An 8,147-nucleotide genomic window follows, 5' to 3' on the forward strand; every position below is an offset into this window, starting at 1 on the left:
CTTTAAATGACAGTATACTCACATCCACAAAGTCCTACAAAGCTCAAGTGAATAAACCAGATTGTACCGGAGCTTATAGATCTGGGGATTTACGGTTGACTCCCAAAGCACAAAGCAAACAACCCCAATCCACACTAATCCTCACTCTTGATACTTTCTCTATGACACCTCCAAGAAACATTCATGTTCTTGAGCCCTCGCTGGCCTGCTGGTTTCCTCTCTCTTTCCCCTTCTTTATTTTTCCTTCTCTCTCTGGTCTGGAACAGAGCACGTGGTCTCTCTCAGTTTGTACAGGCACAATCTCAAGCCCATGGCCATGTATCAGAGTGTTTCTCTGAAAGGTCTAAGAATGTATTCACCTCGGTTGCATTGGATAATTGTCAGGATATGTTTACCTTCCTAAAGCACTATCAAAGCTGTTCCATTCATTTATTCAATAGCAGTGTCAGGGCATACTTGGTACTGAAGAATACCTACATCTTCTGCCTTCATGGAGATGGGTAAAAATATCACATGTTATGTTACTATTACAGCAAAAGTATATGAAAGATGACAAAAAAGATAATAATGGAATGTGGAGTCCAAGAACCTAGAGTTCTCATTAAGTTTTGCTCAAAGGACCGGAGTGATGTCATTTAAATTGAGATGTGTACGATGTGAAGGGGCTTACTATGCAGAGCAAGCACTTCATACAAAAGGAAAAGAAGCCCCTCCCTCAAAGAAGGAGTGTATGTGCCATGCTCATAAAGCCTAGGAAAAAGAAGTTTGGAGATGGGAGTTTCCTCTCCGCCAGAGCCCTCCTTTCACAAGCAGCAGAGAGTACGAACCCAGGTTTCATTTTACAGTCATTCTTTCTACTGTTCATAATGCATCAGAAATAAACATGTGGAGGCAGAGAGGCAATTGTCTCCTAGTACAATCCCGTGGAATAAAGAAGATGTAAGTGAGAGAGTTGATTTTCTCAACACAAAAACAAAACTGTCACCTCAAAGACAATAAGAAATAGCTTATTCTGGAGCCAAATCTGTGTGGCCCAGAGACATGGATTTAGATTACCCCAAACCCACATTACAGTGTGGAAGCAGTTTTCATGGTAACAGAACAGAGAAAGCTATAAATCAAGGTGGAAACATCAGAGAGTCAGGTTTACCAGACTGAAGAATCACAACTATAGGCCTTACATGTTACTTGAGAGCATCTTTAGCTTTTTAATTGGTGCAAAATAGGGGTTTGTTAATTTAGTGCATTCCAAAAGGTTTTCATTTGTAGTCAGGATGTTAGGTCCCACAGAGGTAGGCAAGAAATGACTGTTTTGGAGGCCAAAGATCATCCACGATAAATTGTCTCTATAGCAGTTACATTCCAGATTCTACAGTCATTGAAGTTTTCATTGGCCTTTGTAGACAAATTTCTCATTTACAATTTTGTATACCAGGGCTACAGAGCCTTTGTGCCTAGTAATGTGACTGACATTATTATGGATGTCTCTGTGAGAGTGGTCAAGGATGAGATCAACATTGAAATCGATGGACTCTGAGTAGAGCAGATTGCCTTCCACAGTGTGGGTGGCCTCCATCCAATCCTCTGAAAGCCCGAGTATCACAAAAGACCACAAGCAAGAGTGAATTATGGAGCAGATGGCCTCTAAACTTAAATTGCAACAGAGGTTTGAGTCTCCAGTCTGCTGACCTGCTCTGTGGATGAGGAATGTGGCACCCTATAACCATGAACTGGTAAATGAGCCACTGAGCTCCACTCTGTGTCCCAGGCACTCGGGTAAGATGTTTTATGCACACTGTCTCACCCAGTCATCTGACTAAGAGACAGTGAGATCCATTTTTAAAATGAAGAGCCGAAAACTCAGAGAGTTAAGTCAATTACCCAAGGTCACATGCTGAATAAATGGCACAATTGCCTGATGAATTTGTCAGGGATTTATTTTATTCAAGCGATTGAATGGGGGAAAGAAACAAAACAAAACAAAAATTAGATTCAGAGATTCAAATCTGAACCTCCATCTTGCTGATGGTCAAAGGAAATTCATTAAGCCTAGTGTGTTAAAATAACATTTGCAATCTGTGAGGGGGCTTTCTTTTTGCTTAGGCGTGGCAATTATGTCTTTCTACTGCAGAAAGCTGGTTTTTAGCTTCCCTATTTGTCTCCATATGCATACTTTTACAGCCAATTGTTAACAGATTAACAACTTTGGGCAAAATCCATCAGCCTGCTTTGCCTCTGTGGCAGGGGCTGGGAGAGTCTGTTGACAGATCTGAGCACAGAGGAGCTGGCTTCGAGGTGAACAGGAAAAATACAGCCCTGGCTTCCTTGATGAGCATTCGAGCCACCTCTCCTCAGCTCCTCCTCATTGTGCCATGTGCCTGCAGAACCAGCCTTCTGCAGCCGAAAGGAACTCTTCAGGTTCCCTGGAGTTCCAGGATTCAAAGAAGATTTCACCAGGAAATGAACATATCTAAACAACAAAATACTAAACAACAAAATAGTATCAGAGATTCATTATATTGACATCCAAAACATATTCCATTCATATATCTATCCATCCATCCACTTATTTCTCACAACAGTTTCTGATTACTGATACTTCAATGTCTGTATTTTAGGATAATCAGTAAAATGTTAACATCTAAAGCCTAATATCTCTTGAGCTTCTTTTCTGGGACCCACATCTATGGAGCAAGTCACTCAAGAGCAGACATCATTTAAATGTGAGAGTCAATCATGGCCAGACTTCCACCTTTGGTTCCCAACTACACCCTAGCTTTTAAGGATCTGGAGCTCAGAAAAACTTGGGATACTTTTGTCCCAAGTGGAAAGGATGCCTGGGGAAGTCCAAGTATTCGGGCAGGTCCAATTTTTATTCTTATATTTAAATAGATAATATATTTTATTTATTCTTTGAGAATTTCATACATGTGTGTCATGTATTTTAATCATAGATGCCTCCACTCCCTTCCTCAACTCCTCTCATAGCCCTCTCAAGTTCTCCTTGCAACTTCAGGTTTCCTCCCAAGATTCCTCCCAAGTTCTTGCTATCTCAAGTTCTCTCTCTCTCTCTCTCTCTCTCTCTCTCTCTCTCTCTCTCTCTCTCTTTCTCAAGTTCTTGCTACTTCAAGTTCCCTCTCCCTCCCTCTCCCTCCCCCCTCTCTCTGAGAGAGTGCAATTAGCACTGTTCATATACACACAGATGTGAGGTCATCCACTGGAGCATGGTCAACTTATCAGGGATGATCTGAGAGTATCCTGCTAAAAGACTACACTTCACAGCTTCCCTTGCAGCTAGACAAGGCCATGGAGATACTGAGAGAAAGAGAATATTGAAAGGAAACTTGGACTATGTGCTACATGGGCTACATGGACTTTATGCAGCAAGAATTTCTACCCGTCACCCTCATAGCCATCTTTTTTCTTAAGCAGACAGTTCCTGGGGAGGAGAGACCCAGCCCCCTTTATATGTATGCCAACAAACAGGGTCCCATCTGTAGAAGGTCAGCCTCCTGTCTCCTTCTTTGCCTTATGTCCTTTTAAAGATGTCTCTGAAATCTAACAACACCCCTAAAAAAAAAAAAAAAAAAAAAACTGACTCTCTCTCTCTCATAGCAGGCAATGACAATTATCAATAACTCTTCAGCTAGGAATGAGAGCTCAGATGACCTATACCCATCATATTGGTCTGTTGATTAGCTTGATCGCATGCAGCTCTTGTGACAGCAGCCATAGCAGCTGTGAGTTCATAAGTACAATCAGTTCTGTAATGTCCAGAAGACATTATACACTGGCCAGTAGTCCCTGACCTCTGGCTCTCACAGTTTTTCTGCCCCCTGTTCTTCAACAATACTGATAGAATATGCTAAGGGAAGTAAGACCCAAGGACAAGCTCTGACTTGCCTATTTCAGTGTTAACTGCCTAATACCAGTTACTAATACTCTTCCGGCAATAGCAAATGTTTCCCTTGTAACATAGACAAGTCGCTGTCATCACATACACGACTATATGAAAGGGTTAAATAACAACAGCCTGCAAAGACAGAAAATGGCTCAAGTTCAAGGGCAGCTGCAGAAGCCAAGTGAGACTGGAACATGCAGAAGGCCTCAGACTGGGCTGTGGGAGTCGGCTGCAGACAAGTGTGCTTTGCATAATCTGGAAGGGAGAAATGCTACTTTGCTTGTCCATAAAATTCTTCATTCTGCTCTCTGTGGCCAGAGCACTGAAGGAGAAAGTACTCACAGACAGTGACATTTTGAAAGAAGTATTTTGCCCCAGGAATCAGCAGAATCCATTTGTCATCCGAAAGCAGCATGTGGAGAGCTCCGCTCTCAGCTCTGCACTGTCGGGAAGCCTCATGCAGTCACCAAAGGAACAGAAGAAGCCAGAAGGGAAAATTAAAAGGAAAGAGAGTCTGTCGGTACACGGTTGAAGGGAACTATTTATTCCAAGACTCAACTTCTAGAATTATACACATGGAGCCTCAAATTGCCCAGGACTGTGCATCTTCCTTAGTAGAGGAAGTGGCATTTCATGACGGACCTCGTATGGGGCCTCACAGTGTGAGCCAGCAGGCAGAAGTAGATTCTAGGGCAGTAGAGAACCAAGCAGATGAAGGAGTCGGAAGGCTCGAGGACAGCCAGCATCAGGTGGAGCATCATTCTTCCCTAGATCCTGAAGCACAAGCAGGAAGGAGTTCACCAGGCTGCTGGGAGAAGGGAGGAAGGAAACACTCCAAGTAGAAACAGGGGAAAGACAGAAAAAAGAAACAGCCTGGGTCATTCATCTGCGGCTACAAATAAAGGCAGCAGCTCCATTTATTCAATTCTTTCTTTTACATTCTTTCCATATACCTAGTATACCCACGAAATGAGAGCTAGAGCTACCCCTGGGCCAGCATCCACACCCAGTGCCACACCCTACCACATACTTGTTGAGTCTGCAAATAAAACATTTGTGCTTAACATCATTGTGTATATTTAATAAGCCCCTTCAGCATAGCAATGTGCCCCAGCTACCACTTCTAGACTTTCCTTTTGACATCCAAACTTCCCGTGAGAACTCTTGACACTGATTCCATTTCCTTCTACCCTTTTCTACTTTTACCTCCCTTCAGCCTTTTGCCATCTTAGCTTCTGCCCACCACATCCTCAGAGCTATCCTGGCCTTGGCAGGAACAGCCTGTGTTCCATGTGGCATATTGAACACTTTGTGGCTCTTATCTGATTCCAGGCCATTGAGGTCTCCGCTTTACTTTCATTGATTCCATGGCTCATTTTTCTTCTCTTTCTCTGTTGGCTGCTTAGGTTGGATGTTCAGAAGACCCGCTTTTCTTAGGCTGTCTTCACAAGAGGAAGTCTGTGCACACCTGAGCTTCAGAGACCATGCACTGATGCCAAGAGAGGAACTCTGACTTTCCTACTGCAGTGCTTTCTGTCTAATTCCAACTACCCTTCTTCTGGTAATAGCACATGCTTCTCTCATGCTGCATGTCCGTCCTCAGCTGTTATTCTCAGCAAAGTGAGAAGACTGACTTAGAGGAGAGGGTACCATGTGATGCTGGCCTGCTCCATTCTACTCATCCCAGCGTACTCTCTTTGATCCAGGAATGGCACCAGGGATGCACATGAGGCCAGCTGGTTCAGGTCTTTTATTCCACTGTTAAAGAGACAGGAACTCCCTTTGTTCTGTGACTGGGACCAGAAAAATAGCTTGGATTTACCACATTCTACCACCATGAGGAGCAAGTGGAGTCAACAAAGAAAAGAGAAACCAGGAGAAAAAGAGACCTTTATGCCTCATTAGAATCTCTACTTACTCATGCCTTCCTCCTGCTCACTCCAGTCTGATAGTTACTGGCTATGTTACAGTGAATACTTTATACACTTCAATATAGTTTATACTTATATAGAAGTCAAACAGGCCAACGAGGTGGTTCAGTAAGGAAGGCGACTTCACTTTAAAGTCTGCCCTGGAACCGACAGAAAGGTGGAGGGAGAAAACCAACTCTGCAACTCCAGTGATCCCCACATGAGTGTCTGGCACACATGTAACCTCTCTTCCCTCTTCAAATGCACACAATAATAAGAAAGAACTTAAAAACAAAGCATACGAATAGATAGCAGGTAAAATAAATAACAGGAATCGAGGTAAATAAACCATTATTGCTAAAAGTAGTTTCATTTTCTTAACTTATTTAAGGTGGCCAGAAATCTTGAAGCTGTATCAGCATATTTTTTACTGGACTATCCTCCTCTAGACTTTTCTATTACACAACTTAACAGGGTAGGGAGTGGCAGCTTTAGGCCTACACCTACCAACTGTAAACAGAGGCAAACAACTGATCACAGCTATTACATTCTTTTTTAAATAAGTGTTAAATACTCTTTATTTGATATCATACAGAAACCACAGTAAATGCCTTTCAGTGGTAAAAGGCAGCATCCTTGATGTAGGGAATTCTAACTAAAAGAGCATTGTCAAGAATAGACAGTTGCCTCCTGGTGGTCAGCCATTGTCTGAAAGAGGCCAGTGAACACAAGTGAAACACAGGTGAGTCTTCTTGTTTCTGAGACAGTGATAGAATTTTCCCAGTGTTTAAACATATTCAGATACCCAGTTATATAAATCTAAGCATAAAACCATTTAATAGGTTTGAGGCAACATGCCCGTATTTATGGAAAGTAAAACATTCCTAATTAAGTCCAATCCTATCTTGAGAAATGGAGAGCAGTGGTAGCGTGTATACAACTGGAATTGTTGCTTTAAAAAAGATCGTACACATTTTACGACAAGTCAGTTTTACTTAAATCAGGACTGCCCGACAAAAACATTGTTAGCCATTCATGATCTGAATTTGGTGTATGAATTAAATTATGGTATACATGAAAAGCCATGAGACATTTGTTTTGTAATAAGTAAGGCAGTAGTAGCCTTTTTAAGATAAGCTATTAGGTCTGCCCTTTCTCCCTTCTTCTTAATTGCAGCGAAGATCATTCTTGTTCCAGGGATGTACTTGGAATTCTACAAACACTCCACCAGGGTATCCTCTCCCCAGGTGATGCCTTTCTTCTTGTTGGCATCTGTGTAAGAGAATTCAGCGGCCTTGACCTGTCTTCCACCCAAACAGATAATGGAGATTTGGTCCAGTCTTATGCTTGCCACCCTTTTCCACAGTTTGGCACTGGGCACACTTCTGAACAAAAATCTTCTTGCCTTTTTCAACATCACCATTTTTCATTCTCTCCAGGTTGGTCAACACCACAAATGTCTGGACTGAAAGACAGACATCCAGCTCTCCATGATATTCTTATAATGTGATAAGCAAATATACATTATTCTCTCTCTCTCTCTCTCTCTCTCTCTCTCTCTCTCTCTCTCTCTCTCTCTCTCTCTCTCTCTCAGATACCAGCTCTAATGCAACCAGTTACATGGTAGGAAAGACAGCTATTTTAAAACTAGTAAGTTATCCTTTAAAAGTTGTAAGCAATTGTCTATTCTTACTGTTGTATACATCAATCCATCTTTTAGAAAAACTTCCTTTGTTTCAGGAAAATAATTGGAAGAAGATCCTTTCTTTGACCTAAAAGTAAAGCAAATGTATGCTCATTATTTTTGAAGTAGATTGTCACCCAATAACCTAGATGCAAATACTTCAAACCAACATGATATAGATTTTATTTATCATTGCAAATGCATTTATTTTTAGCAAGCATGTGTCCTTGGAGATATATCTAAAGCCAAATTTGATTTTTTAAAACTCAACTGACTGTGCATTTTTCTTTCCCCCTGGTATGTATGCATATGTGTACATGTGGACATGCACACACATGTGGGTTCCATCTTAAAATTAGCCATCTGAGATCTGCAGCCAAAACCAGATGAAGAGGAGATGGACAGGAAGGCACATCTCGGCCTCTTACTGGGGAGGGGGATGTGTGGATTGAAAAGGAACCAGATGGCAGACACTAAAGTTTAGCCTGGTTTGAAAACTCACATGAGATGTTATTTCAGGTGGTATAATCCAGACTTTGGGAAATCCACTGTCAAATTGTGTGACTGCCCTGTCTGGGCACTAAGAGCCAGACCACACAGTGTGGTGAGAGTTGCTGACCCTTAAAGAAAATGCCTCTGAGGCTAAGGGAGA

At 42.0% G+C, this 8,147-nt stretch overlaps 1 pseudogene; it reads right to left on the minus strand.

The window, feature by feature from the left end:
* Window positions 1-6,869: 6,869 nt before the first annotated feature.
* Window positions 6,870-7,241, minus strand: LOC110307736 (cytochrome c, somatic pseudogene; annotated as a pseudogene).
* Between the last annotated feature and the right edge of the window lie 906 nt (window positions 7,242-8,147).

The sequence above is a fragment of the Mus caroli genome, unplaced genomic scaffold (genome assembly GCF_978045245.1).
Source record: "Mus caroli unplaced genomic scaffold, Mus_caroli_1 scaffold_15, whole genome shotgun sequence".
NCBI classification, from domain to species: domain Eukaryota; kingdom Metazoa; phylum Chordata; class Mammalia; order Rodentia; family Muridae; genus Mus; species Mus caroli.